The 27,208-nt window shown below is 45.9% G+C and overlaps 1 long non-coding RNA gene across 3 annotated transcripts in view; it reads right to left on the bottom strand.

Moving 5' to 3' along the window:
• The window catches only part of LOC141986051 (uncharacterized), a 42,625-nt gene that overhangs the window by 6,369 nt on the left and 9,048 nt on the right, over positions 1-27,208 (bottom strand). For 2 of the 3 annotated variants that reach the window (XR_012639113.1, XR_012639114.1), the window contains exon 3: positions 14,796-14,846. This is a non-coding gene — a long non-coding RNA (uncharacterized LOC141986051). Of the gene's footprint in view, positions 1-7,038; positions 7,180-14,795; positions 14,847-27,208 lie in introns of all 3 variants that reach the window. The other variant, XR_012639115.1, reaches the window with a different exon arrangement.

The raw sequence follows: 27,208 nt of genomic DNA, 5'->3' as shown, positions 1-27,208 counted from the left end.
GTCTCCAGAGGAAACTGTGGGAATGGGGGGGTCGGGGGGGGGGTCACATCAGCTGCATTGCCATCAGAGGATGTGGTATTATTCTATGAGCTGGTGGATTGCATGATAAAGACTTTGGACATTCCCTCAATTTCTGCTGAATACTCTTCTCATTCTTTGTTTGATATTTTAGGGGCAGCAACTAGAGAGTCACACTTCTTTCATTAGAAGGATTGTCCCAACCAGCAAAAATGATCTGGAATACACCCTAGTCTGCACAACCCTATGCCCAAAAAGGCTGACAAATTGTACTTTTTCCCCTCAGGAAGGTCTGGCTACCTTCTATACCCATCCTTTTCCTAACTCTTTAGTAGTGGAGACTGCACTACACAGGAACAAGGTCTCACAAGTGCACTCTCTACTCCTTCTGAGAAGGAAGGGAAAAGACTGGATGTGTTTGGGAGAAAAATATTTCCTGCAGCTACGTTACATAGGTGAAATGCAAATTATGAAGCTTTTATGGCTAGATGTCAATATCATTTATACGGGGAAAGATTGGATCAGGAGCAATAGAGTAAGTACCTCATAAGCACAAAGGGAAGGGGTTTTATTCACATTATTTTCTAATTCTGAAAAAAACCAGAAGCCTTCGCCCCATTTTGGATCTCAGGGAATTAAACATTTTTATAAAAAAAGTTTAGTTTCCACATATTCTCTCTAGTTTCTATAATCCCTTTTCCCCCTTCAGACTTGGTTTGCAACTAAGAATTTATCAGATGAGTATTTCCACATTTCAATATGATCATGTCATCAAAAATATCTGTTTCATGGTAGGAAAGGACCATTATCAGTACAGGGTCCTCCCTTTTGGTTTATCCACAGTCCCAAGAGTGTTTACAAAATGCCTCTTGGTTGTAGCAGCATATCTAAGAAAACAGTAGGCTTATTTATATTCTTATCTAGATGACTATTTAATAAAAGTGTTATCTAAGGAAGAGACCCTGTTTGCTCAAGGGCAGATAAAGATAGAGACTCAGTGTCAGGGGTATTTCTGATAGATTGGGGTCAAGGCTTTATGTATGCATTTTCCCCATTCAGAGAGTGATAAAACAAAACAAGGCATAGCTATGGTAATTTTAATAGCACCATCCTGGTGGAGACAACAGTGGTACCCAGACTTAATTCACCTGTCCAGAGGGTGTGACAGGGTCGGGCCAGATGACTACAGGAGAGTGATAGAAGGTAGATATATTAGCCCCAGGTTAAATAGGTCCCTTTTCCCTGGGTAAGGTAACAGGGAAGGTTCCAGAACAATCAGGAACTTTCTGGAAACAATTAAGGCTGATTAGAACACCTGCAGCCAATCAAGAAGCTGCCAGAATCAATTAAAACAGGCAGGCTAATCAGGACACCTGGGTTTAAAAAGGAGCTCACTTCAGTTTGTGGTGTGCATGTGTGGAGCTGGGAGCAAGAAGCTGAGAGTGAGAAGGCATACTACCGGAAGACAGAGAAGTACAAGCATCATCAGACATCAGGAGGAAGGTCCTGTGGTGAGGATAAAAAAGGTGTTGGGAGGAGGCCATGGGGAAGTAGCCCAGGGAGTTGTAGCTACCATGCAGCTGTTACAGGAGCCACTGTAGACAGCCGCAATCCACAGGGCCCTGGGCTGGAACCCAGACGAGAGGGCAGGCCCGAGTTCCCTCCATTCCCCCAACTCCCTACTTGATACCGGAGGAGTTGACCTGGACTGTGGGTTCCACCAGAGGGGAAGGTCTCTGGCCTGTTCCCGATCCACTAGGTGGATCAGTAGAGACTGCGGGGATTGTGGTTCTTCCTTTTCCCCATGTTGGCCAGTGATGAGGCTAACTGAGTGAATGGCAGATTTGAGCCATGAAAGTGGCCAAACGGAGGGCTGCCGTGAACCTCTGAGGTGAGCAAACTTGCCAATAAAGGGCAGGACCCACTAAGGCAGAGGAGGAACTTTGTCACAAGGGTTAATCACATCTCTACTAGTAGTACCGTATTTGCTGACACAACAACAGGGGAAAGTTATCACCCAGATATTCACTCTCTTTATTTAACAGCATGGGGAATAAGGCTCTGGGATTGTTAAAGTCTTGCTCATTAGAGGTGCAAAATATACTGATACAGTCAAGGAAAAGAGTCCACATGAAAATGTTATGGTTATAAACGGAAAAGGGTTGCATCTGAAGAAGTGGGTTTTTTACGCATGAAAGCTTATGCCCAACTAAATCTGTTAGTCTTTAAGGTGCCACCAGACTCCTTGTTGTTTTTGTGGATACAGACTAACATGGCTACCCCGATACTTAATGGAAAAGGGTGTTATAGTAAGTTTCCATGTACGAGATAAGAAAAGGAGTACTTGTGGCACCTTAGAGACTAACATTTATTTGAGCATTCTACATAGAGTGCTTCCGCCGACGTGCACGGGCTGAAATTGTGGAAAAGCAGCATCACTTGCCCCACAACCTCAGCCATGCAGAACACAATGCCATCCACAGCCTCAGAAACAACTCTGACATCATAATCAAAAAGGCTGAAAAAGGAGGTGCTGTTGTCATCATGAATAGGTCGGAATATGAACAAGAGGCTGCTCGGCAGCTCTCCAACACCACTTTCTACAAGCCATTACCCTCTGATCCCACTGAGAGTTACCAAAAGCAACTACACCATTTGCTCAAGAAACTCCCTGAAAAAGCACAAGATCAAATCTGCACAGACACACCCCTGGAACCCCGACCTGGGATATTCTATCTACTACTCAAGATCCATAAGCCTGGAAATCCTGGGCGCCCCATCATCTCAGGCATTGGCACCCTGACAGCAGGATTGTCTGGCTATGTAGACTCCCTCCTCAGGCCCTACGCTACTAGCACTCCCAGCTACATTCGAGACACCACTGACTTCCTGAGGAAACTACAATCCATCGGTGATCTTCCTGATAACACCATCCTGGCCACTATGGATGTAGAAGCCCTCTACACCAACATTCCACACAAAGATGGACTACAAGCCGTCAAGAACACTATCCCAGATAATGTCATGGCTAACCTGGTGGCTGAACTTTGACTTTGTCCTTACCCATAACTATTTTACATTTGGGGACAATGTATACCTTCAAATCAGCGGCACTGCTATGGGTACCCGCACGGCCCCACAGTATGCCAACATTTTTATGGCTGACTTAGAACAACGCTTCCTCAGCTCTCGTCCCCTAATGCCCCTACTCTACTTGCGCTATATTGACGACATCATCATCATCTGGACCCATGGAAAAGAAGCCCTTGAGGTAACCTATTTCCTTGTTTTTTCCTACCCCCCGCCCCACCTCAGGGCCTAATCACATCAGCCACACTATCAGAGGCTCGTTCACCTGCACATCCACCAATGTGATATATGCCATCATGTGCCAGCAATGCCCCTCTGCCATGTACATTGGTCAAACTGGACAGTCTCTATGTAAAAGAATAAATGGACACAAATCAGATGTCAAGAATTATAACATTCATAAACCAGTCGGAGAACACTTCAATCTCTCTGGTCACACAATTAGACATGAAAGTTGCGATATTACAACAAAAAAAAACTTCAAAACCAGACTCCAGCGAGAGACTGTTGAATTGGAATTCATTTGCTAACTGTATCCAATTAACTTAGGCTTGAATAGAGACTGGGAGTGGCTAAGTCATTATGCAAGGTAACCTATTTCCTTGTTTTTTCCTACCCCCCGCCCCACCTCAGACGTTCTTGTTAAACCCTGGATTTGTGCTGGAAATGGCCCACCTTGATTATCATACACATTGTAAGGAGAGTGATCACTTTAGATAAGCTATTACCAGCAGGAGAGTGGGGTGGGAGGAGAGAAAACCTTTTGTAGTGGTAAACACCCATTTTTTCATGCTTTGTATGTATAAAAAGATCTTCTATACTTTCCACAGTATGCATCCGATGAAGTGAGCTGTAGCTCACGAAAGCTTATGCTCAAATTAATTGGTTAGTCTCTAAGGTGCCACAAGTACTCCTTTTCTTTTTGCGAATACAGACTAACACGGCTGTTACTCTGAAACATGTACGAGATAAATATTCTAATAGGGGCTATAAAACAATCTGTTACATCCTAAAAGCATGGGTCTTTCATTGCCTACAGTTAAGGTTAATCTTTCAGCCATATAAAAATAGCATGATCGTAAATAAGTTTTTATTGATGATGTAATTAAGAGGTTTTTAAAGGTCTTAATAATTTGTATCCTCCAATTAGATACCCTATGCCATCTTTGAGCTTAGTGCTTTCACAATTAATGAAACCTCCTTTTGAGCCAAGGGAAGTTGTACCTAGTTCCATCTATCTATAAAGACAGTATTTTTAATATGTCTTGCTGAAGTGATAATTAAGTGAATTGTGTGTGTTAATGGCTGCTCTCATTTACTATTTCATAAGGTAATTCTCTGTATACATTTGTCAGGGTTCCCTCCCCACTCTGAACTCTAGGGTACAGATGTGGGGACCCACATGAAAGACCCCCTAAGCTTATTTCTACCAGCTTAGGTTAAAACTTCCCCAAGGCACAAATTCTTTGCCCTTGGAGGGTATGCTAAGACCGAGTAATTTAACAAAAGAATCAGGGAAAGGACCACTTGAGTTCCTAGTCCCCCAAAATATCCGCCCAAGCCCTTACACCTCCTTTCCTGGGGAGGCTTGAGAATAATATCCTAGCCAATTGGTCATAAAGTGATCACAGACCCAAACACCTGGGTCTTAGGACAATAGAGAAACCAGTCAGTTTTTCAAAGAAGGATTTTATTAAAAAAAATTCAAAATCACCTCTGTAAAAATCAGGATGGAAAATAACTTTACAGGGTAACAAAAGATTCAAAAATACAGCAGAACTCCCTCTAGCCTTAGTTTCAAAGTTACAAAAAACAGGAATAAACCTCCCTCCAGCAAAGGAAAACTTCACAAGCAGAACAAAAAAGATAATCTAACACGCCTTGCCTGGCTTTTACTTACAATTTGTAATCTGAGAGACTTAGGATGGTTTATAGGAGAAGGAGTTTTCTGACCTGATGCTTCTCTGCTTCCCAAGAGAACACACAAAACAAAGCCTTCTCCCCCCCCCCCCCCCAAGATTTGAAAGTATCTTCTTTCCCCATTGGCCCTTTTGGTCAGGTGCCAACCAGGTTATCTGAGCTTCTTAAACCCTTACAGGTAAGGAGGAATTCTTGGCTACCCTTAGCTGTATGGTTATGACAACATTCAAAGTTGTTTCTTAACCAAAGGTGGTTTCATATTTTCATCTAATCTTACCAGGGTTTTTCCCCAAGCCTCACAGTCAAGATGAGGAAGCTAAGCTACATACATTAAATGTCTAAACAGGAAAAGCCCTTCTAACATCTAAACAACGTAGACAGTCTCCAAGCTTGTTTATACTGTTTGAAAAGAAAAATGAAGACTGTTTCTATGCAAACCTAATGCATCTTGAAAGAGTTATGTATTAATGAAGCTTACAAGTTGCTTGGTTTACCTGTCCCTGAGGGAATTAGGGCACATTCTATCAAAGGCAGCCTCTACAGCATTTTCTAGACACATTCCTTTAACAGAGACATGCAGAGCAGCAGCACTGAGTTCAGTCCATACTTTTCCTAAACGTTACTCAATAGACTTGGAATCTAGGTCTGCTGCAAAATTTGGCAAGCAGGTTTACTGACTTTATTCAGTTAGCACTCCATGGTCCCACCATCCTGGACCACAGTTACTACTTGTTAGTCTATCCCAAGAGTGGGACTATGCAGACAACACTCGAAAAATAATTGAAGGTTACTTCCTATAACCAGAGTTCTCAGAGATGAACTCTGTACTATTCACACTTCCTGCCCACTCTTCCCCCACTACTTTAGAGTCCGACTTACCATGAGACATAGGGTCTCTGAGGAAGACACTGAGGTGTCAGGAGCACCATACCCCTTCTACACCCTTGCTCTAGAATATTTGATGTTCACTGAGGGGAGGAGCAAGGAAGATGCAAGAGTGATCCAATGGGGACTGCTAGCTAGAATTCTACCATTCGGGATGCTCTGACTGGTGCAGCCTAAGGTTGTTACTATGTAGAGGCCATCTTGAAGAACTCTGGTGATGGGTAAGTAGCCTTCATTTCTCTCTGCTTGTGTGTTCTACTCCTTTGCCCACCCTGTGTCTGTCTTGTCTGTTTAGGCCATGTCTACACTGTGAGCTAGGGGTGTGATCCACCTGCTTGTGTACTCCTGAGGGAATTCTGCATCAAAATTTTTTTTAAATCTGCACACTATTTTAAAATTCTGCATCTTTTATTTGTCAACACCACCACAATATAATCACGCCAGGTTCAATTTACTTCAAAATACCCGTCAGCAAGTATGTCTAACAATACAGACAATAAAAGATTCAGGAAATGTTTTTTAACAAATAGATTCCTTACTAGGCATATTAATACAAAACTTTGAGAAATAAGTCATTTAAATTACAATACAGAAAATTTCCACACCTGTCAGGAGCAATACAAAGACTTGGGGGAGTCAGGGGGAACGGAGGAACAAAGGGAGAGGGAAGTAATTCCTGGGAAGGAGCCTGGGAGTGAACCTGAAGGATTGTTGGGTGTGGGTGGGTGAAGTATGGAACAGTTTTGTTTTGGTTTTTTTTTTCGGGGGGGGGGGGGGAGGGAGGGATTGTTAGGGAGCCTCTCCCATGCAGACACTGGTTGACCCCTAGCCTCTCCCATTCTGTCAGGCACATCTTCCCTTGCCCCCATGTGTCCCTGTATGCCTGTCCCCCTGTGTCTCTGCACTCCCACTCAGCCACCCCTCCTCTCCCAGACCCCCTGTGCCCCTGCACCCCGTCTTCCATTCACTTCTGGCTCAATGCTGTCACCCTAGTAGTTCCTGTGCCCCTGCCCCAGCCTGTTCCCCCCCCCCCCCACTAGCCCTTCCAAACCTCAGTCTGTGACCCCCAGCAGCCCCATGCCCTCCTCTGTCCATCCCCACCCCCATATCTCCTCCTCATGGGACCTGGTGAAGGAAGTCACTGCCTCCTCCCTCTCTACGGCTGGCTACTCTGGCCCGGAGTTGACTGCCCTTTCTTCTGGTGCCACAGCAGTCCCTGGTGGATGAAAAGTATAATTTCAGCACCTTCCCAGCAGAATCCATTTTCTGTGGAGAAAAAAAAATATGCAGGGGACATGAATTCTATGCGAGCGCGGTGGAGCAGAATTCCCCCAGGAGTAGAGCACATACTCATGCTAGCCCTCATCGAGCTAGCGTAGTGTAAAGAGTAGCCTAGCTGCCAGGTAGCAGCAGCAGAGGCACGGCTTAGCCGTGTCACGTATGTATCTGCCTGAAATCAGTGGGCACGCACTTGGCACAGCGCAGTCATGCCTCCGCTGCTGCTACCAGTGCTACCACAGCTACGCTGCTATTTATACTCACTCTTCCTTGATGAGCACTAACAAGTATGTGTACACAAGTAGGGGGATCACACCCCCAGCTCACAGGGTAGGCATAGCCTTACTATACACTACTGTTTGTACAGTGCCTGGCACAATGGGGCCCAACTCTTGGTTGGCCCTTAGGCAATTTGGTAACAAACATGAGGATTATTATTAAGTCTGTCAGAGCAGGGAGTTAAACAGGTCTCCCAAATCCCAGGCTCTAGCACCTGAGCTCTGAATCATCTTTCCTCCCTTAGAACTCCTTGAGGCTTACAGCAGTTTTTCCTATCTACACAGAGGGCTGGACACTGCTGGCTGAAATCCCCAGCGTAGAACAGGCTGCACGCATGCCACTAGTGTCACAGATGGGATCTGATTTCTGCAGTGCAGTGACCACAAGCAGGAACCTCAAATGCCCATTTTAATTTAAAAAAGCAAAGGTTTATTTTCAATTATATGACAAGATTTCAGTTAACCACAGCCCAGAAAAATCAAATGCTCTCATCTCACAGAGGACACAGAAGTACTTTTGGATGCTAAACATGATGAGCTGCATCACTCCTTTCCCACCCAAGCCACCCTATTCAAATAATTAATATTTCCCTGCCTTTGAACAAAACCTAATTTCACCTGTATTCCCAGAGGGTCACAATTCCTCTCGGAAACCTTCTGTTGGAAACTCTTGGGTCAGGGATAAGGGGGTGAGATCTTCAGCTGATGTGAATTGGCATAGCTCTAGTGGAGTCTGCTGAATATCTAGCCCCTTTTGTTTATTTCCTCTGTAAAGTACTACAGACATTTATGGTAGTATACGTACACGCTACACATAGTAATAATGAACCCTGCCCTCAAAGTGAGCCCAAAGTCTGAGAGAATGGCCATACAGAACTCCCATGTGACAAGAACTTTTTTTTTAAAAAAAATACTGCTGGGGTGTGTGACTCTTGAAGTAAAGGCCCTGGCATCCTAACCTTGGCCATGCTTGGTGTTTACTTGCCATTGCCTGTGTGCCTCTGCTACAAACATTCACTCCTTAAATGCAAATCACACTTTAATAATGGAGAGCAGCAGTTCTCACTGCTGTAGCTTAGAGAGCGCTGCATCAAGGAATTTCTTAACATCTCTCTCTGTTGGTAATTCTATGGCCCCTCAACACTGTATCTGAGCCCCTCACAGACATCAGTGGATCTATCCCCAAACACCTTTGTGAGGTAGGGAAGTATTATCTCCAGGTTACCGATGGGCACCTAAAGCATTCAGGAGTGAAATGACTTGCCCATGGTCACACAGGGAGTTTGTAGCAGAGCTAGGAACCGAGTCCAGATCTTTCCAGTCCCATGCCTTACCCATAAGCTTATCCTTCTTTAAGTGCAACTCTCTTTAAGAGAGCAACCACATCACACACTAGCAAAGCACTTCAGAACAACTTCTCTTCCTTTGCCTCTTTGTTTCATTCTCCATGCTCCCACTAACACATTTATTCTCTTAGCTCTGCCACGGAGGTCAGCCTTATCCCAAGGGTGGGGTTTCCTGGCACCCACTCTGGGAAAACCAGTGTGGCAGCCTTTTGTTACCCTCACCAACCCATACCCAGATGGCCCAAGGGTCACTGTTCCTTTGGTTACCACCCCACTCCCAGGCATGACAACAGCAGCGATGGGGAGGTGTGCACCCACTGCAAGCACATGGGTGGGAACTCCATTTCATCAGCATCTCCACTCCCTCCACAGTTTAACAGGAACCCATTCTGACTGCTACAGAAGGGGAGTCCTGCTTGTCTGTCACGGATGCTCTATCGACACAGATGTCCTTAACCCCCCCCCCCCCCCGTCTCCTTTACTAAAAGTCAGATTGTGGTAGAGGTTGCATGTGCTGGAGAGTGGGGTAGCACTACAACTTCAGACTGACTGTGGCCTTGTCCACAGTGACTGTTTCCTTAAAATTCCCCACCATTGTATTATCCCTAGGGTGACTCCACCACTGGCAGTGAAGGGGGGAGCTCTAATGTAGACAAGGCAGCAGAAGTGGTCAGTATTTTTACCACGACATCCCCTCAATCTGGCAAGGTGAGATGACATGGTATTAAAAGCACCAGTAACTTATCTACACTAGTGCACCCTATTGCTACCACTGATGGAGCTACACCAGTGAATGACTAGATGCATTATCACTATCAGAAAAAGTTCAGGACAAACAGCCTGTACGTTCTTTTCAGCCAATCTTTGACCTAGTGACCCATGCTATCACCTTCCTTGGTTCACCTGTTGTATCAAACTCCTTTTCTAGGATTACCATCTGTTTGTGGGAGGACAAATTGCTGTGCTGTTTCCATCTTTATGCTATAATGCAGCATCAATGCATGATGACATTGCATAGTGATGTGCCATCACGGTAGCTGAGAGCTCAGCCTGACATTACACTGCAGCATGATGCTGAGACACCCAGAACAAACTCTAGACTCTTTAACTGTCCTGTGAGCTGCAGGCCTCCAGGACTGTGCTGTGAATTCTAAGAGACCAGGTGGGTAAGGGAATATCTTTTACTGGACCAACTTTTGTTAGTGAGAAAGACAAGCTTTCAAGCGACACAGACCCGAAGAAGAGCTCCGTGTAACTTGAAAGCTCGTCTCTCTCACCAACAGAAGTTGGTCCAATAAAAGATTTTACCTCACCCATTTTTGTCTCTACTATCCTGGGACCAACACCTACAACATTGTATACTGTGAATTCTAAGGCAGACACACCCTTCCTTCAGCATTTGGAATTCGGGGTCAGCCCATATGCTCCCTTATACTGGAGTGGGAGGTGGAGAATGAGAGAGCTGCAGCAGAAAAACATGAACTCTCCAGGGGTGAAAGTAAGTTAAAGAACCTATCAGTACGCCGGAGTCCTGAGCTGGAGTACGGTACGCAGGAGTCCTGAGCTACCGCAGGGCTTGGGTGGCGATTTAAAGGGCCCTGGGCTCCCTGCAGCAGCTGGAGCCTTTAAATCACTGCCAGAGCCCTGCCACTGCTACCTGGGGTCCAGCAGAGGGGCTTGAGAGGCGATTTAAAGGATCCAGGGCTCTGCCGCTGCAGGGAGCCCCAGGCCCTTTAAATCGCCAGCCTGGGGAAGCTGGTCCGGTCCAGCATGGTGTACCGGCTCTTTCCGTTATGCCAGACTGGATCGGCTTACTTTCACCTCTGGAACTCTCCCTCCCAAGGAGGACGGAGGGCTCCACACTGCTGTCTAGCAGCTCTTGCTCTTGGTTCTCAGGATTCAGGAAGTGAAAATATGCTCCCTAGGAGACAAGCTGTTGCAATATGGAACTCTTGAGGCACGAGGGAATTGCAGAACACTCTCCATCGCCCTCTTACCCCACCTCCCCCAAAATTGGTTTATTCCCAGTTTAGCCAGTGGGTGTATTCATGCCTAGATTCTGCTCTGGGAGAGGAAGGTATTTGCTCCATTTCTGATTGGAATAGCTCTCATTTCAAAAATGTGGTGTTTAGGGCTAATTGCATCAGCAAAACTTGCCTGGACCTGGGTAAGGACTGTCAATAATATTTGAGGGAAAAAACCCAGAATATTTCCATACTATGGGGAGCATGTATCTTTGCACTACCCCTAGAATCCAGTGACAATTAAAAACGTCACTGAGTCTGTTGCAGTACAAGGGAAATATTAACTCATTTATCTATCAAATTATTATTTCTATAGAGCTGATGCAGTGCTTTGGGGTTCTACAGAGAATTCTACCTTGACTTTTATTTTTAAACAAGATGCATGCGCTTGAAATGAAGAAAACAGGATCCAGGGAGGAGAAAGAGGTTTGCTGTAATTGTACTAGGCCCGATTCTGTTCCAATAAGAGCCAATGGCAAAACTTCCACTGACTTCAATGGGGGGCACGATCGGATTCTAAGACTGCAAAACAAAAAGCGTGTCCAGCACAATTAGACAGTTACTTTTGGAAAGATGCAATATCAGTTTCTCTTCGGTTTGCTGTAATTTCCAGAAAACTAAACTTGCTGTTTTGCTGAAGAGTTTGCACTGGCAAAAGGTGCCTGTAATCCCTGCTCCATCCAGTGCCATCCCAGAAGTTAGAAGAATTTGCCAAGGAGGGGGCATATCTTGTGGGATTCACTGACTCTGGTCTTGCGCCAAAGCTCACTGTAATCAATGCAAAAACTTCCATGGACTTCAATGGGCTTTGAATCAGAATCTCAGTGCACTCTCCCCTTCACACCCTCTGCAGCCCCCCCACACCCAGGCAGTCTTCAGTGGCATCTTGGATGAAATTAAAGCTTCCCACACTGAAGGAACCATCAGAGAAAGCAGAAATACACATGCACATACACACAGTCCCCTCTTGCATCACACCCCTACCAACCTGCAATATGTACCTGTCTTGAATCTTCAGCATGGGTGAATCAAGCTTAATGCCTTTACCAGAGCTACTAGTCTACACCTCAGATCATTAAAATGGAACGCACCTGTTTAAATTAGGGTAAAACCTAATGGACTTCAAATGGAAGTATTCAAATCAAATGCTAAGCATGAAGAGTAACTTCCTTGGCTTGGAACAAGTCAGCTGACAAAGCTTAAATGTCTGCCTGAGTGAGAAGTCACACCCCAGCAGAGCATGCATTCTGCACTAGATTAGTGGGGAATCTGATGAAATTCTTTGACAGGTCCTGATGAATTTGAGAGTTAAAATCCATAGCAAGTAACTCCTCACATAAGCTTCTAACCTTGCCAGAAATATTCCTGTGCACTGTAACCATGAGACGTGCAGCACGGGCCAGGTGTTCGTTTACTCCTTGAACCTAAACCCAAGCAGCTTGGCTAATGGAGTTTACAAGCTCCACTGGTCGCATCAGAAGAGCTTGTAATTTCCAGGGCAAGTGGCTCAGCCAGAATCTACGAACTCTGGAGGCTGTGCTCCTAGGGCTTGTAACCTCTTTCTACCTGAGCAAGCCAGACAGCAGCCCTTAAAGTGCTGCCATCTGTGACAGTGCAGTCTGAAGACTGGAAACTCTTTTAACCAGAGAGCTTTGACTGATAAACCACATGGGCTCCACTAGAGCAGCTGTACCCCAACTTCTGAACTCTGCCAACTTTTAGGGCATGACTTTCAAGAGCACTTGGCATTGGCCTAACTTTGCTCCCACTGACATCAAACAGGACTTGTGCAATTAGCCCAATGCCAAGCCCTTTTGAAAATTCCACCCTTATAGCCCACTGCTAGTGAGTAAAACATTAAAAACTCTGTGGCAAATAAGCTTAAATAGCTTCTGGCTTGATCAGAAATAGTACGTGGCACTAGACTCATCAAGGACTCTTGGATAAACCAAATTTGAAGTTTCTAGGCCAAGCCATTTCTGAGATACGACATGACAAAGTATTAGAAAAATTTGCAAAAAGCAAAAGAACACAGTTTATTTTCAAAGTACCATTGCTAAGAAATGGTTTGTTCAGTTCACCACTATGTTTGTCAGAAATATTCTTTACTGCCACAGATCATACTTGCAAAAATTGAAGCACAAAGGCCTTTTGGTTGAAGGAATTTAGAGGAGGTCCCCAAATTGGATGTAAAGTTATGGAAATACTGCCAGCTTTCTAGGATATATACACTAAACACATACTGTGTAGTTATATACACCTACTCTGTACAATTAGTCTATATAGGAACATCTTGATTTTATGAACTCTGATTTTAGAGGATTCTGTTTTATCCAAAATACCTGTGTGTTTCTCAGCCTGAGAATAGATAGATAGATATATCCACACACACACCTGATTTTACAAACTTGCCATTATAGCACAAGTTTACAAAGTTTACACACAAGACTTCAGCTCTAGAAAACAATGAAAAACACCCCAGACTCATGGCTGTGCCTCTATATCACACCCTCCTTTGTGTGTATTTGCATAAATATATTTATACCACATATACACCTGCCTATTTTATCTCTGTTTCCTCCTTTTAAGCAAATGGCTCAAACTGGCTTCTGTAAATAAAAAAAGTTAAGATTAAAGGGCTTTAAATGTTCACCTTGCCATTAGACTGCTTTGCTTTTAACAGTGTGAGAGATTCCAATTCAAAATTTAGTCTGCACTCATCCCCCTCTATAGAGGCTTTACCTTCAGAGGAAAATTATGAAGTACTCTCTGAGGATTTCCCTCTTTCAGGGTCACATGGCTTCCAGCAAGCTCCGTTAGGGAGCCACTTTCAAAGCTCATTAGTTGAGACACTTGCCTCCAGACGTATGTGCTAGTTGTTTGACATCCATGCCTCAGCGGGTTCAGGATATACACTGAATATATGCATAATGATTTGCTCCCTTTCATCCTCATGGCACTGGGAAGAACTCTGCTTAGACTCAAATCTCTTTCTGTTCTCTTTAGTCCAAGGGTAGATCTGAGCCCTAGTATACTTTGGAACATAGGAGAATGGTTAGGGATCCCCCTTCCTCCTCCCTCTTATTTGGTGGGATAACAGAACAGATGTAACCAATTGGCAGTCTCCTCCAACTGATGACCAGACTCATGGTGCACATGTATCATACATATTACATCACTACAACTGAGACTCAAACTGGGATCTTTCCAGGATCCATAGGCAGTGAATCTATCAGGTGTTGGAAATCTTATAGCCCCCACTAATCTAGAGAGACGCAGGGATACAAAGACAAATGTTGCATCTGGTTTCCTCTTAATGATCAGGAGTAAACCCTCTTCATTTGATTTACCAATGAGTGATAAGCTTCATGTCTTCTCTTGCCACCAGCCAGAACTTCATAAGAATATATGATTTAGAGTTCAGAGACAAGGTGAAGAAAAATCACTAGAACACCTTCCTGAGCCAAGGAAAACAAGAGTAGTGGCACTCAACCTTTCCAGACTACTGGACCCCTTTCTGGAGTCTGAATCATCTTGCGTACCCCAAATTTCACCTCACTTAAAAATGACTTGCTTACAAAAATCAGACATAAAAATACAGACGTGTCACAGCCACACTATTACTGACAAATTGCTGACTCATTTTTACCATACAATTATCAATTGAAATACAAATATTTACTTACATTTCAGTGTACAGTACATAGAGCAGTATAAACAAGTCATTGTCTGTATGAAATTTTAATTTGTATTGACTTTACTAGTGCTTTTTATGTAGCCTGTTGTAAAACTAGTCAAATATCTGGAGGAGTTGATGTACCCCCTGGAAAACTGCTGCATATCCCCAAGGCTACACGTACCCCTAGTTGAGAACAACTGTTCTAGAGAGAGAGAGAGAGTCATGCAAGGCTGAGGGGACCAATCTGTGGCAGGGCAGTAGAATGATGTAGGCTCACCTTTGTGACCGACCATGAAGGGAAGGATAGATGAAGGAGTCTTCCACTTGCCTAAAAAAAAAAAAAAAGGTCACACCATTGTCAAATCAGAACTGCCAATTTGTTGCCCCATCTATTGTCCATGTAGTCTGGTACCCATCTTCTAGCACTGAACTATATTTGAAGCTTCATAGGAAAGAGTCCTCTCCTACCCCCGCAGTGCACCTTGTCAAAAAGTTTTGCATTCTTATATACCATTGATCAGGAAGAAAATTCCTCCTGATCATAGTTGGTGATCAGCTTATGCCCTCAATAATGAAGATTAACAGCTCTTGTTATTATTCTGACCACCGTAGCTCCTGGCTCAATTGTATCCATTACATACATCATGTTTTTTGAATTTTGTTAAGCAGGAAGTTCACCTATCTCAACAAAGGAGGTGGAATGCACAGTGACCAGCAATGTAATGTTTGTGAAGTGACACTGCAACACAAAGCAAATGCTCTGCTCCATTAGGACAAAAGCTGGTGGAATGCTAACTATGTATTATTGTTACAGGCAAAACAGCACCCAAGCCTTCCTTAACTCTTTTCTAAGTGCTTAGATTTACTTCAATAATTCCTTGCAGCAATGAGTTCTATAAGTGAAATGAAAAGAAAAGTATTTCTTTTGTCATGTTCTCTTAGCCTCCTTGTCCCCTCACTTAGTATTGTAGCAGGAAAGTCTTTGAAGGTCAGGCATTTCTTGACAAGCAGGGACATAATTTACATTTTGATAGCACATTTCCAACTGATGGATTCCAAAGCATGCTTCCAACTATTCATAACGCAGGAATCATTACGCCTGGCTCTGTGATAAAAAGCCCAGAAGGCTACCCAATATCCTTAGGACAGGAAGTGAAGATGAATTTTGAAACTAACAAACCACAAGGGGAATTTTAGTGGGACATAATGTAATTACCCACATTGGATTTGGCCAGAACAGAAGTAAATAGTCCTATTCTTACAAAATGTGCCCTGGGATCTTTAATAATTCCAAGTGGTTAGTACCTCAGTTTTACATTTCCTCCAGAAGATGGCACCCCCTGCCACCAAGACCTTGGTTGGGAATTGGGACCAATGATGAACCAAAAAGAAGAGTCCCACTTACCAAGCCACCCACACCACTTCCTGCAGCGCCCTCTTTTCCCCTTGGAGCTCTCCCATCATGTCCATAACTACTTATTGCCTTGGGCTGGGCTCTCGTTCCATATCCAGGGAGACATGGCCATATCCTCTGCTGGTGCAAACTGACAAATGCTACTGAAGTCAATGGAGCTACATCAATTTACACCAGCTGAGAATCCTACACATAAGGTTATAAGACATTTTTTAAAAAATGGATGGCAAGAATCCTAAGCATCTTCAAGTCTCTGGGCTTTCTTTTTGTTATAGGTCGTAAAGTAATCAGAAACCAGAGTTGGGTTGTTGGATTTTTGATAATTTCTGGAACACTGTGCACCACTCTCTCTCTCTCTCTCTCTCCCTCCTTTTAATTAAACTTCCCTGCCTTAAAACCACACCAACATACATCTCTGAAGAAACCTCTGCCGTCATGTCAGCACCAAACAGTAGGTTGGAATTTGGCCAAATGTTTTGTTGGTTTTTGCTACCAATTCAATTGCTGGAGCTTTAGCTTCAAATGTAGCCTTTCCTTTTGTGGCTGTGCCATGCAAAGTTTCAGAAAGGACAAAAACTATAAAAAGCAATTAACAGAAAAGCACTGACACTCCCAAATTTGTGTTCAAAACACCTGACTCAACAAGGTGTTGAGGCAGAACTACAGGTCAGCAAAGTTGTTAAATAGCATGTCACAAAGATGAAAACGTAAGGGAAGGCAAAAGAATACCCTGTTTGTCCAAACCCTTTCATCCAAAGTGCTTTACAGACACACACACACACACACACACGCTTTATAGGGATCATTCATCCACCACTGCTGGATGTAGCTGCCTTCATGTCAGAATGACACACACAGCAGTGAAGTGTAGCCAATTTTGGGCTGGAAGGGCACTGTGGTTTAATACTGCACAGTAAAGCTACGCTACAGTTTAGGATAGGATAGGGCACCCGCCCTCACTGCCAATGAACCACAGCAAGAATTTTAGGTAGGCAAAAATGGAACTGGAATATTGATTTGACAACAAAGTTAGCACCTTTATTCTTGGGGAAAGTTACCTGGGAATTTTAACGCATACAAGTGAACTGGAGCTCAGTTTTATGTTTCTTCTGCAAGAGAGCACCACCAAGGGTATGTCTTCATTGCAGAGTTAATGTAGGCTATAGTCCCCATATTACTCCTGACCACACTTCCAAAGGAAAACCTAACCCAGGCTAGCAAGCCCAGCTGAAGGTAGAGCTTGCGCCTGGGTTTTGCTTCAGCATGGGCTGGCAACCCACCTATTTTGCAATGAGAATGCAGGCTAATCAAGCCAAGGCACTGCCAGTTTTCCAATCTTATCCCACAATTTCTCCAGGGCTGTACTTTGTCTAACTCCTCCCTTCTTCTGCACTGTGTTTTAATCCCACATTCTCATGCTCCCTTTCTTCTGCATCCCACAGCTTTTAAACAGAGATGCCATTAAAGAAATTTCTCTCTTGTGCTGCCAGTTAGACGCGGATACCAGCCTTCTGGCAAAGCTGGTGTAATATCAGTAGGACCCATAAGAACACTTCCACACAGGAGCCCAGGAAGGACGACAAGTTCTTCCACAACACACTGCAAATGAATTCATAGAGTGGCCCACTGGGACATTCTGGGGATTACCCAGATCAGTGAGGGGTTCTGTCACCTCCTGCCCTGTAATCTTGGGGTGCTATGGCTCAGATCCCCGATACCAGCAGCCTGCCCACAAACACAAGGTCTCATCCTGGCTTCCAGAAGCCTAGTTACTCCTTGTAGGCTAACACTAACAGCCCTTCCAGTCCCAAGTCTCCCCAAATTCAGTCACCCCCGAGTTCTTACCTACCAGACACTTGGACTATCCCCTCTGGTTTGTCACCCCTGAATGTGTGAAACCAGACCCCCAGTTATCAGTTCCTCACACCCACACTCCTCACAGTTTGTACAGCACATACTTGCTTGGTGGTAACAAACAAACAAAAGGTTTATTTCATAGAAAAACCACAGATTCAAAGTGGGGAAATCCTCAGTTTTCTCAATGTCTTTCCATTAACTTTAATAGCCCATTGTTGTGTTTTCCTGGGTTGTACAATGGATCCTTATTTGAGTCTGCTTTTGTATATACACCCGGCTTGGGCGGTGCCTCTCCCTCTCTGTCCTGCTGTGAGGTGGAACTGAAATTTATGAGCACAGTTCTCTTTACACACAAACACATGGGTTCATAACCATAGCCTGTATACACATCTCATAATCTAAGTTCCCTGTAAGCTGTGCAGCAGTCTATTTAGCGCCGCGCAGGCACTCAGGGAACCCAGCCAGTTCATGGGTTCAGGATCCAGCCACGCACCCCTTCCCCAGCCCCAACCTAGCCCAGCCTGCCACAGCCAGGATCGGCCAGGACGCCTGGACCTGCTGCGGCATCCCTCCCATGGGCCCAACTCGCCACAGCACCCCTCCCCCGGCCCGAACCCAGCCCCTGAGGGTGGCTGGATCCTGATTGTCACACCCTGTTTCATGCACCATTAAGGGGATATCCTGCTAGAAATCTATCCCAGCACCATTGTGAATGCAGCCACACAGGCCTGACAAAGCTAGGGCAGCGGTCCACAAATGTTTTACTTCACGCTCTCCCCACCCCCGAGTAAGGGCCAGGAGCAGAGCAACGGTTCTGGGAGGGGGGAAATGCGGACAGGGATAAGGGGGCAGAGGCTGGGGTCACAGCCGGGGCTGAGAGCACCGCCTTGCCAGGGGGTCGAGGCTGGCAGCTGGGGCCCCGGGCATGGGGTTGGCAGCTAGGGCCGAGGCCAGGAGCAGAGCTGGGTGGTGCTCCCTCCCCACCCCCGGTGGGGGCTGGCCCAGGCCCCAGCTGCACTGCCCCCCCCCCCCGAACATTCCTCCATGGGGGGTGCGCCCCATAATTTGGGAACCTCTGAGCTAGGGCATAGCAGTGGAGACGCTGTGCCTGTACTAACTCTGCAGCGAAGAAGGCTTACCCTAAATTCACAACAGTTCCAAGAACCACGTCAGGGCACTGAGTCACTGCTGACTCAGATGGGAAAGAGACACCTACTGAATCATCAGTATTACTTCCTGCAACATCTGGGTTTCCCCTGGAGTTCGTCCATCCAGGCACCGTGCTGATCACAACTGACATTGCTCAGCTGATGCTATCACAATCTGCTTGCAGGCAGATTTGCACACACTCACCCTATCATGCACACCCGAGTGTCAATAGTCCGATTATTTTCCATAGTTAAAATGACATCTGCAGACATGTTAACCATTTAGCCCAGGCAGATCCGACTGGTTTGAATTCACCTTTGAAGAATAAATAGGAATGTGATGAGGTGCTGAAATCAAAGCTGCCAGAATCAAAAAGGTGCTGAAATCAAAGTGGTAGAAATCTCCAACTATGTCTTGAGAGAGTTGGTCAGGAGAAAATAGAATCCTTGCAATTAAAGGAGGAAAAGGCTAGTATTAACCTACTTTTGTGTGGCCCTCTGTGATAAATGAAGAGGGATGTAGCTCCCTTTTATGGACACCCAGTCAGCCAATAGTTATAAAATCCCTCTTAGAAGCTGTCCTCTAATTGCTCTGCCTGTAAAGGGTTAAAAAGTCTCACTGTTATGCTAGGTAAAAAGGAAGTGGCCAAAAGAGCCAATGGGAAGGCTAGAACTTTTAAAAATTGAGAAAAGGCTCTCCTTGTGTCTGTCTGTTCTCCTGGGGAAGGGCAGCAGCTATGCTGCAAGAAGCTTGGACCAGGTATGAAAAAATCATCAGTATCATACCTAGAAACTACTCATTTAAAAGCCCAGATATGTAAGTAGATCAGGAAATGTCTAGGACGACGCAATTAGGTTTATCCCTTTTATTTCTTTATGGCTTGTGGATTCCTCTGTGCTAATCTCGATGCTTTTGTTTTGCTTGCATCCTTTAAGCTGGACCTCAAGAAAGCTATTCTTGGTGCTTAATCCTTGTGGTTGCTCTTTTAAAAATCTAGCAATAGCCTGAGTTCCCAGATGTATTTTTTGTTTCTCTTTTTTTTTTTAAGAACAAAATTAAATTTTTGTGTCTTAAGAGGTTTGTGTACATGTTGTTTAACTAGCTGGTGGCAACAGCCGATTTCATACCCCCCTCCCCCACCCCCTTTCTCAGCTCTTTCCTGGAGGGTGTGTGTGAAAGGGCTTGAAGGTACCCCACAGGAAGGGATTCCCCAAGCGTGCCTTCCTGGGCTCTCAAAGGGGTTCTGCACTTGGATGGGTAGATGCTGCCACCACCCAAGGTCAGAGAAAAGCTATAACCTCGGGAGTTTAATACAAGCCTGGAATGGCCAGTATTAATTTTTAGAATCTTTGCGGGCCCTCACCTTCTGCACTCGAAGTGCCAGAGTGGGGAATTAGCCTTGACACCCTCCATCCCTAACAATTCACCAACTCTCCTCACCTTTGTGTTAATTTCATATGTAGTCTCCCTCTGGGCTATGTATTGTGAGGTTATAGTTGGAACATGGGGGATACCTTTCCAACAAGCCAGAGAGCTTTGTGGGAAAGAACCCACAAGTCATCTAGCTCCTTCCTTCTCCTGCCCCACAACGGCTGATGAATTGTTCCCTACAATTTATTCTCCAGTCTCAGCCCTCGAGAGACTAATCCACAGTTTAACAAACTGCTAATCTCTTCCTCATATTCAGGCTCAATTTCTCTTAACTCAGCCCCATTCCATCACTCAAAGTTATATCCACTCATCCCACCCAGAACAATTGCTCTCCCTCCTTGCTATGTACCTCCTTCAGATCTTGCTGGCGATTACCATACGGCCCCAAAGGAATTGTTTGGCCTAGCCCCTACATATTTAATTCTTTTAATCTTCCTTCAAGTCAATTCTTATACCCCTTAGTACATTTTGTTGCTCTTTGAATTTCCAGAATGTATCAATTTCACAGAACGCTTCCAGCCTATTAAAGGAGACAACACAGGATACCTGGTGGGGATCTGAGAGTCAATAGAGGCAGCGATTGTACCTCAGATAAAATACCCACCTACACCTCCGGCCGCACACAGAAGGGGAAGCATACAAATGAGCAAACAGGAGTTCCCGCTTAGAACAAGACAGCTGCTGTTTATCCTGTCAGCAGCTTATTCTTCTGGAACTGGAAGCCTTAAATTGTGCCACGGATTAATTGACCTTCCATTTCCTGTAATCTTCCTGTGGACCTGCCGCAGGGTGTTAGATAGACTCATAAAAATCACAGAAATGTAGGGCTGGGAGGCACCTCGAGAAGTCATGGGGAGAGAGCAAAGACAGACATACATGTCCTTGGCAAACAATAGCAACACAGAAATTGCCACAGAGCTGACCCTGGGTCCATCTAGTCCAGTATCCTGTCTGTGACAGCAGCCATCATCAGATGTTTCAGAGGAAGGTATAAGGACCCCACAGTAGGCAGATGTTGGATAATCTGCCCCTCCCCCCAACATTAGGTTTCATTCTGGTCTCCAGTTAGAGATTGTCCCTGAAGCATGGGCTTGAATATCCCTTCCAACATTTTCATCATTCATTATAACTCTGGATAGTCTTGGTATCCATAGAAAAGCCCACTCCAAATGAATCTAGCTAATTTCTTGGCCTTGATGACTTCCCATGCCAGTGAGTTCCACGGTCTGAGTATGTGTTATGTGAAAAGTATCTCCAGGAATTTGCCACCTTTTAAGGTAATTGAATGTCCAGAATCACAGGATTCCATTTGAAACATTACAGACAAGCTGAGGTGCCAGGTGGGCTCTCACTGCCAGGGGGTTCTAACTTGGAAGCAAAGTCACTCATCTGCGTATCAGTGAAGATGCCCATTGGCTCAGCACAGCTTCCCCACAACAGTAGGGTTGCCAACTTTCTAATTGCATAAAACCGAACACCCCTGCCCCAAGGCCCCACCCCTTCTCTGAGCTCTGCCCCCACTCACTCCAGCCCCCCCCCCACCTCTGTCACTCACTCTCCCCCACCCTTGCTCACTTTCACTGGGCTGGGGCAGGGGGTTGGGGTGCGGGCTCCGGGGTGGGAACATAAATGAGGGGTTCAGGGTGCAGGAGCAGGATCCAGGCTGGGCCAGGGGGTTGGGGCGTAGGAGGGGGTGAAGGCTTTGGCTGAGGGTGTGGGCTCTGAGGTGGGGCCAGGGATGATGGGTTTGGGGTGAAGGAGGGGGCCGAGGGGTTTGGAGTATGCGAGGGGGTGCAGGCTCTGGGAGGGAGGTTGGGTGTGTGAGGGGGTTCTGACCTAGGGCAGGGGTCTGGGGAGTGGGTGCAGGCTCCACCCAAGCAGCGCTTAGCTCAGGCGGCTTCCGGTCGGCAGCACAGCGGGGATAAGACAAGCTCCCTGTCTGCCATGCTGCTGCCGTAAGCGGCCGACATGTCCAACTCCTAGGCGCAGGGGCAGCCAGGTGGCTCTGTGCAGTGTGTGCTGCCCATGTCCGGAGGCACCGCCCCTGCAGTTCCCAGCCAATGGGAGCTGCAGAGCCGGAGCTCGGAGTGGGGCTAGCGCATGGAGCCTCCCTGGCCCCTACACCTAGGGGCCACGTGGACATGTTGCTGCTTCCAGGAACTGAACAGAGCCAGGGCAGGCAGGGAGCCTGCCTTAGCCCCGCTGCGCCGCCCACTGAACTTTTAATGATCTAGTCAGTGGTGATGACTGGAGCTGCCAGGGTCCCTTTTTGCCCGGGCGTTCCAGTCGAAAACAGGACACCTGGCAACCCTACGAGCCATTTGAATCCAACCGTAAGCTTGGAGAGGCAAATGAAAAAGCACAAAGGGAAAGAGGGGCAGGGACTAAATACCCCCAGCTGATCGTGAAGCTATCAGTAAAGGTTACTTGCTTCTAAAGAGTGACAACAGGACATAGGAAGAGAGATTACTTGCTGGCAAAGGGGCCATGGACACAAACACCACTGTCAAAGTGCACTACTGAGTAGGCTGCCAAATGAGTTCCCTTCCTTGGGCTACAAGCGCTGTGACACAGAAGATCTCTCTGCATGGTTTAAAATGTACTCATTTACTTCCATTTTTAGAACAAAAAAAAAAAAACCAACCCTTCTCTAGCGCTCTAAGAACCCCACCGCTCCTTATAATCACATATGGAATTAGAGAATACAGTAAAGCCCCATTGGCCTCACTAACAAAATCCAGTCCTACTCAAATCATATATAATCAGACTGGCCACTACCCCATTCTGCCCCCCCCCCCCAATCTCTTTTACGCTCCGACCTTCCCCAATTGCCTGGAGAAAAACATGGCACTTTGCAAGGCTCATCAAGATCAGCGAGGGAGGTGAGTAAATTCCAATGTCAAGGGGCACTTCAGGAAAACATCCTCCGAGCAGCTCCCTCCTGTATATACCCAGGGAGAGCCTCCGCTGAGCAGCTGCTGCAAAATGGTATAGGAGGAAAGGCCTCTCAAGTAGGGAGGTCTCAAGTCATTTAGGACTTTAGGTCAAAATCAACCCCCTAAGTTCTACTCATAAGCCAACAGAAAGCCAGTCCAGATGGTGTCATGATGGCCCAGAAAGTTACTCTGCTCACCAAGTGGGGCAGCTGTATTTTGCATCACTTTCCACTTCCAGTTGCACGGAGACAGCACTGTAGTATGTAATCCCCAAAGTGCTAAAGGCACTGATGGTGGGAGCAGGAACTGCATCTGTAAGAAAAGGCTGAAAGACAAATCTCTCTAAGAAAAGCCATCCTGGCCACACCAGCTCATTGGTCATCTAAACACAGCTGTGGGTTTGAGGGGAAACTAAAGTGATGAATTCTGGTAGTGCACAGCAGGTGCAACCTCTCAATCAAAAGGGCCAATGTGATCTCTGCCATAGCTTCCAGTTCAACATCAGTTCCATCTTATCTAGACTGTGCCTTAAGCTAGGTTGCTTTCAGTCCATACTCCTGTCTCCAGCAGGCACTAGGTTAGGACCCCAACCCCAGCTGGATAAGAAAAGATGGAGACCAAGTCAGATACACGCAATCTACACACACACACAATAAATACACACACGTGCCACACAAGTAATGTGACCATCCAAAAATCATGACAATAAAACTTTAAAGCCACATCCAAAATACCATATATTCCCTGTTGAAACAAGAACAGCTAGAAACTCTGATAATTCAGCAGAAGCTGGCAGCTATTCTTTTTATGGGCTTGACTTGCTGTTAAAAGTTGTCCATTAGAGGTCACTAGAACCCAACCACAACACGAAGGGAGCCTTTGCAGGTCCTTTAGTGGCAGAAAAGCTCCTAGGAATAAAATCTCTACTCAGAAAACTTTCCCCTGAAACAAAACAAACAAAGAGGCAGTTCTTCACCTCAACCCCAGCAACAAATATGATAGAAGATCCTTTAAAAGGAGAGAAAGAATGTACAGAGACAAATAATGGACCATCCTTTTGTTGGTGGGCTTTGATGGAACAGTGTGGTACGAGTGCATCTGTATTGGGAGAAAATATATATTCTTTTTTCCTGTGATAATCCGAGTGGATTCATTGGGCATTCCACACACAGAGCCCAGAAAAAGGATAAGCTCTCAGGCAGACAAAGGCAATGTCTTAGGCAGGCAGGCAGGCAATGTCCAGTTATAAAAGCAACCAGCCCGACACAATATAAATCTCAAACTGCAGGAGTGCCACTACCTGCCAGCGACTGTGTAGAAATCAACCATTCCCTCTGCACCCGCTGCGAAAGCAGTAGCTGGGCTGAGGCAGTCCCAAGCCCATCTAAACCCACTCTCCCCTCCCCTACAACAGGCAGAGTTAGGAGCACTCCCTACTTGTCTTAATAACCCAGAAAGAAAACAACTGTGCCGTGTCGCTGCAATGCAGAGCCACGGCATTCCTCTCTTCTCACCGAGGCCCGCCAGCAGCACACATCAAGGAGCCAACGCCCAATTTTTTTACAAAATGCCACTCCCCGTTTGCAGTACGTCATGGCTAAGGGCTCCCCGCCACACCCTGCAGTTACGTCGGATCTCAGCACAGGTGGACATTTCATCTGCCCACTACATCCCTCCCGACACTTCCATCCCATTGATTAGAGTGACACTGAGGGATGGAAGGAGAGGGATTTGCCACTCAGACCAACGATTTGGATTTCTCTGGGTCTGTCTGTGTCCTGAAAGCTCCCAGCACACCTGGAGGGTCATTGATAGCTCATGATGCCACGATGGTGTATGACAAAACTAGAAGTGGGCCTTGCTGCAGCAGCATGGTATGAAGACACAAAATATCAAGATATAATCTCATGCTGAGACTATAATGTACCCCTCAGGATGGCTACAAATTAGGCTGCAATTCTTACGTGTGGCCCATTTAGGACCATCTTAGATCTGTCTAGCTGGTGATCCCCTGCTAATGTCTTTTGTCCTTAAATACCCGACTGGCTCATTTGAAAATTATGGCCACACAGCTTCTATTTGCTGCATCAATGTCTCTGAACACTCGGTGAATCTTTGTGGAGGCAGTCTGAGGTGGCCTGGGGGAGGAAAAGGATACTTGAGGGCTTACTGGATCTTCCTCTAGATGGAAGAGGATGAGAAACCTGAATTTCATAGCCCACAGCTGCACGACCTTCCATTTAACTACTCACAATAAATATTTGCACAGTGAAATTGTGTTTCAACAGATGACATTTTCTAGCAGTGAATTTTGTGCTAGTGAAAGGGCCAGACTGACAGCTGCCCATGGTGTCTCCAGGCCTGTATTTATTCCCAGCACAGGAAACAGTGCCAGTTTCCTATGCACACTGCCCTCCTCTCTGCCCAGACACCTCATCCCTGAGCTGCAGGGTCAGGAAGGACTTTACATGCACTGGCCTCTTCGCTCCTTGACCTCTCTGATGGTCCTACTTGCTTTCCCATGTGATGACAAGTTTTGTGACCCATCTCCCAAAAGCTGGCCTGCTGCCAACATTATTTTACACAGAGTGCTACCAAGCAACAACCTGCAGGTTATGACTTTGCATCTTAATTGACCTTGGCTAGAATTAAACCACTGTCCTAGAGATGAAAGCCTCCTTATTGCCTAACCAAGCCCTTGCGCCATCCAGCCTCCCTCACCTCATGTTTAAACTCAGCAACCCTTTCTCACCATGAGGACACATATTGGGCTAATCCACTTCAACCTCCATGCTAATGTGCAGGCTACCTAGGTTTACTTCCTATTCTCTTTCACCCCACAGCCTCGCAGCAAAAGAGGCCATGTGCTCAGCGACACCCCAGTCTTGCGATGCCTTGCAGCAATTCCCCTGTCCCTCTTCTAGCCAACTCAGGAACAGCGAGAGGAGGGTCTCCCAAGAGAGGCTCTCCTCAGATAGAATGATGAGGGCTTCAGCATTGTAATGCTTCTTAGGGGACAAGAGACAGGACTCCGGTGTCGTGAGCTGGAAGGGCACTTTTTTACCGAGGCTTCTGGACACAGGCACAACCTCTAGTTCTCTCAGGTTTTCTTGCTCCCAGAGTAACCAACACAACTTGCACTTCCCAGTGTCACAACACAGGATTTCCTTAAATCCTGGCCTGGAATAAGCCATCCTGGAAGAGACTAATGACCATCCAATAAGCAAGAAAGGGAGTAAAGTGAGAAATACAAGGAGGGGGCTTCTCAGAGGTAGGACTAATCCAGCTTTCCTGGCCCCATCAAGAGAAAGGAATAAAAATCTGTGCAGTAGTTTGCAAAACCTGCTATAGTGAGGAGGAATAAGAGGCTACAAAGGGGAGGAATTTCTCAGAGGGGTTTGAGGGGCCATAACTGGGAGTTCTGGGATGAAATTAAGCAAAAAAAAAAAAAAGGTAGGCTAGAGATCAGGCACACCTGGGAACACTGTGGAATCATCCCCAAGGGAAACTGGGAAACCCACATTGCTTGGGCCCTACCGGCTGGAGAAGGCATCTGAGAATATATTTCGGGGAACTGCACTGCACTGGCTGAAGTGGGGGAATGACCTGGCAGGTCTGTTCTGTTTTTAACTACTCAGATTATATTTAAGAGCTAAAAGGGGAAGGCCAAATAATGACAGGATTGAGAAGGTGATGAGGCCGCTCCGTTTTGCGGCATTCTCGGGCTTTTAGCCTTAAAAATCATCATCCCCAAGGACTTCCTTTCTCTAATTAGACTATGGCCGCAACTCCTCTGAAAAAAGCATGCAGGCATCAAGTGTAATCCTGCTTTCCCCCACCCCTGACTCCTACCTTAAAACTAACAAGCAGTTTTGCCTGCTCTGCAGTCACTACAACTGCAGC

The sequence above is a fragment of the Natator depressus genome, chromosome 1 (genome assembly GCF_965152275.1).
Source record: "Natator depressus isolate rNatDep1 chromosome 1, rNatDep2.hap1, whole genome shotgun sequence".
In the NCBI taxonomy this organism is placed as follows: Eukaryota; Metazoa; Chordata; order Testudines; family Cheloniidae; genus Natator; species Natator depressus.
Note: the sequence above shows the minus strand (reverse complement) of the source record. Positions and strands in the feature narration are given on the sequence as shown.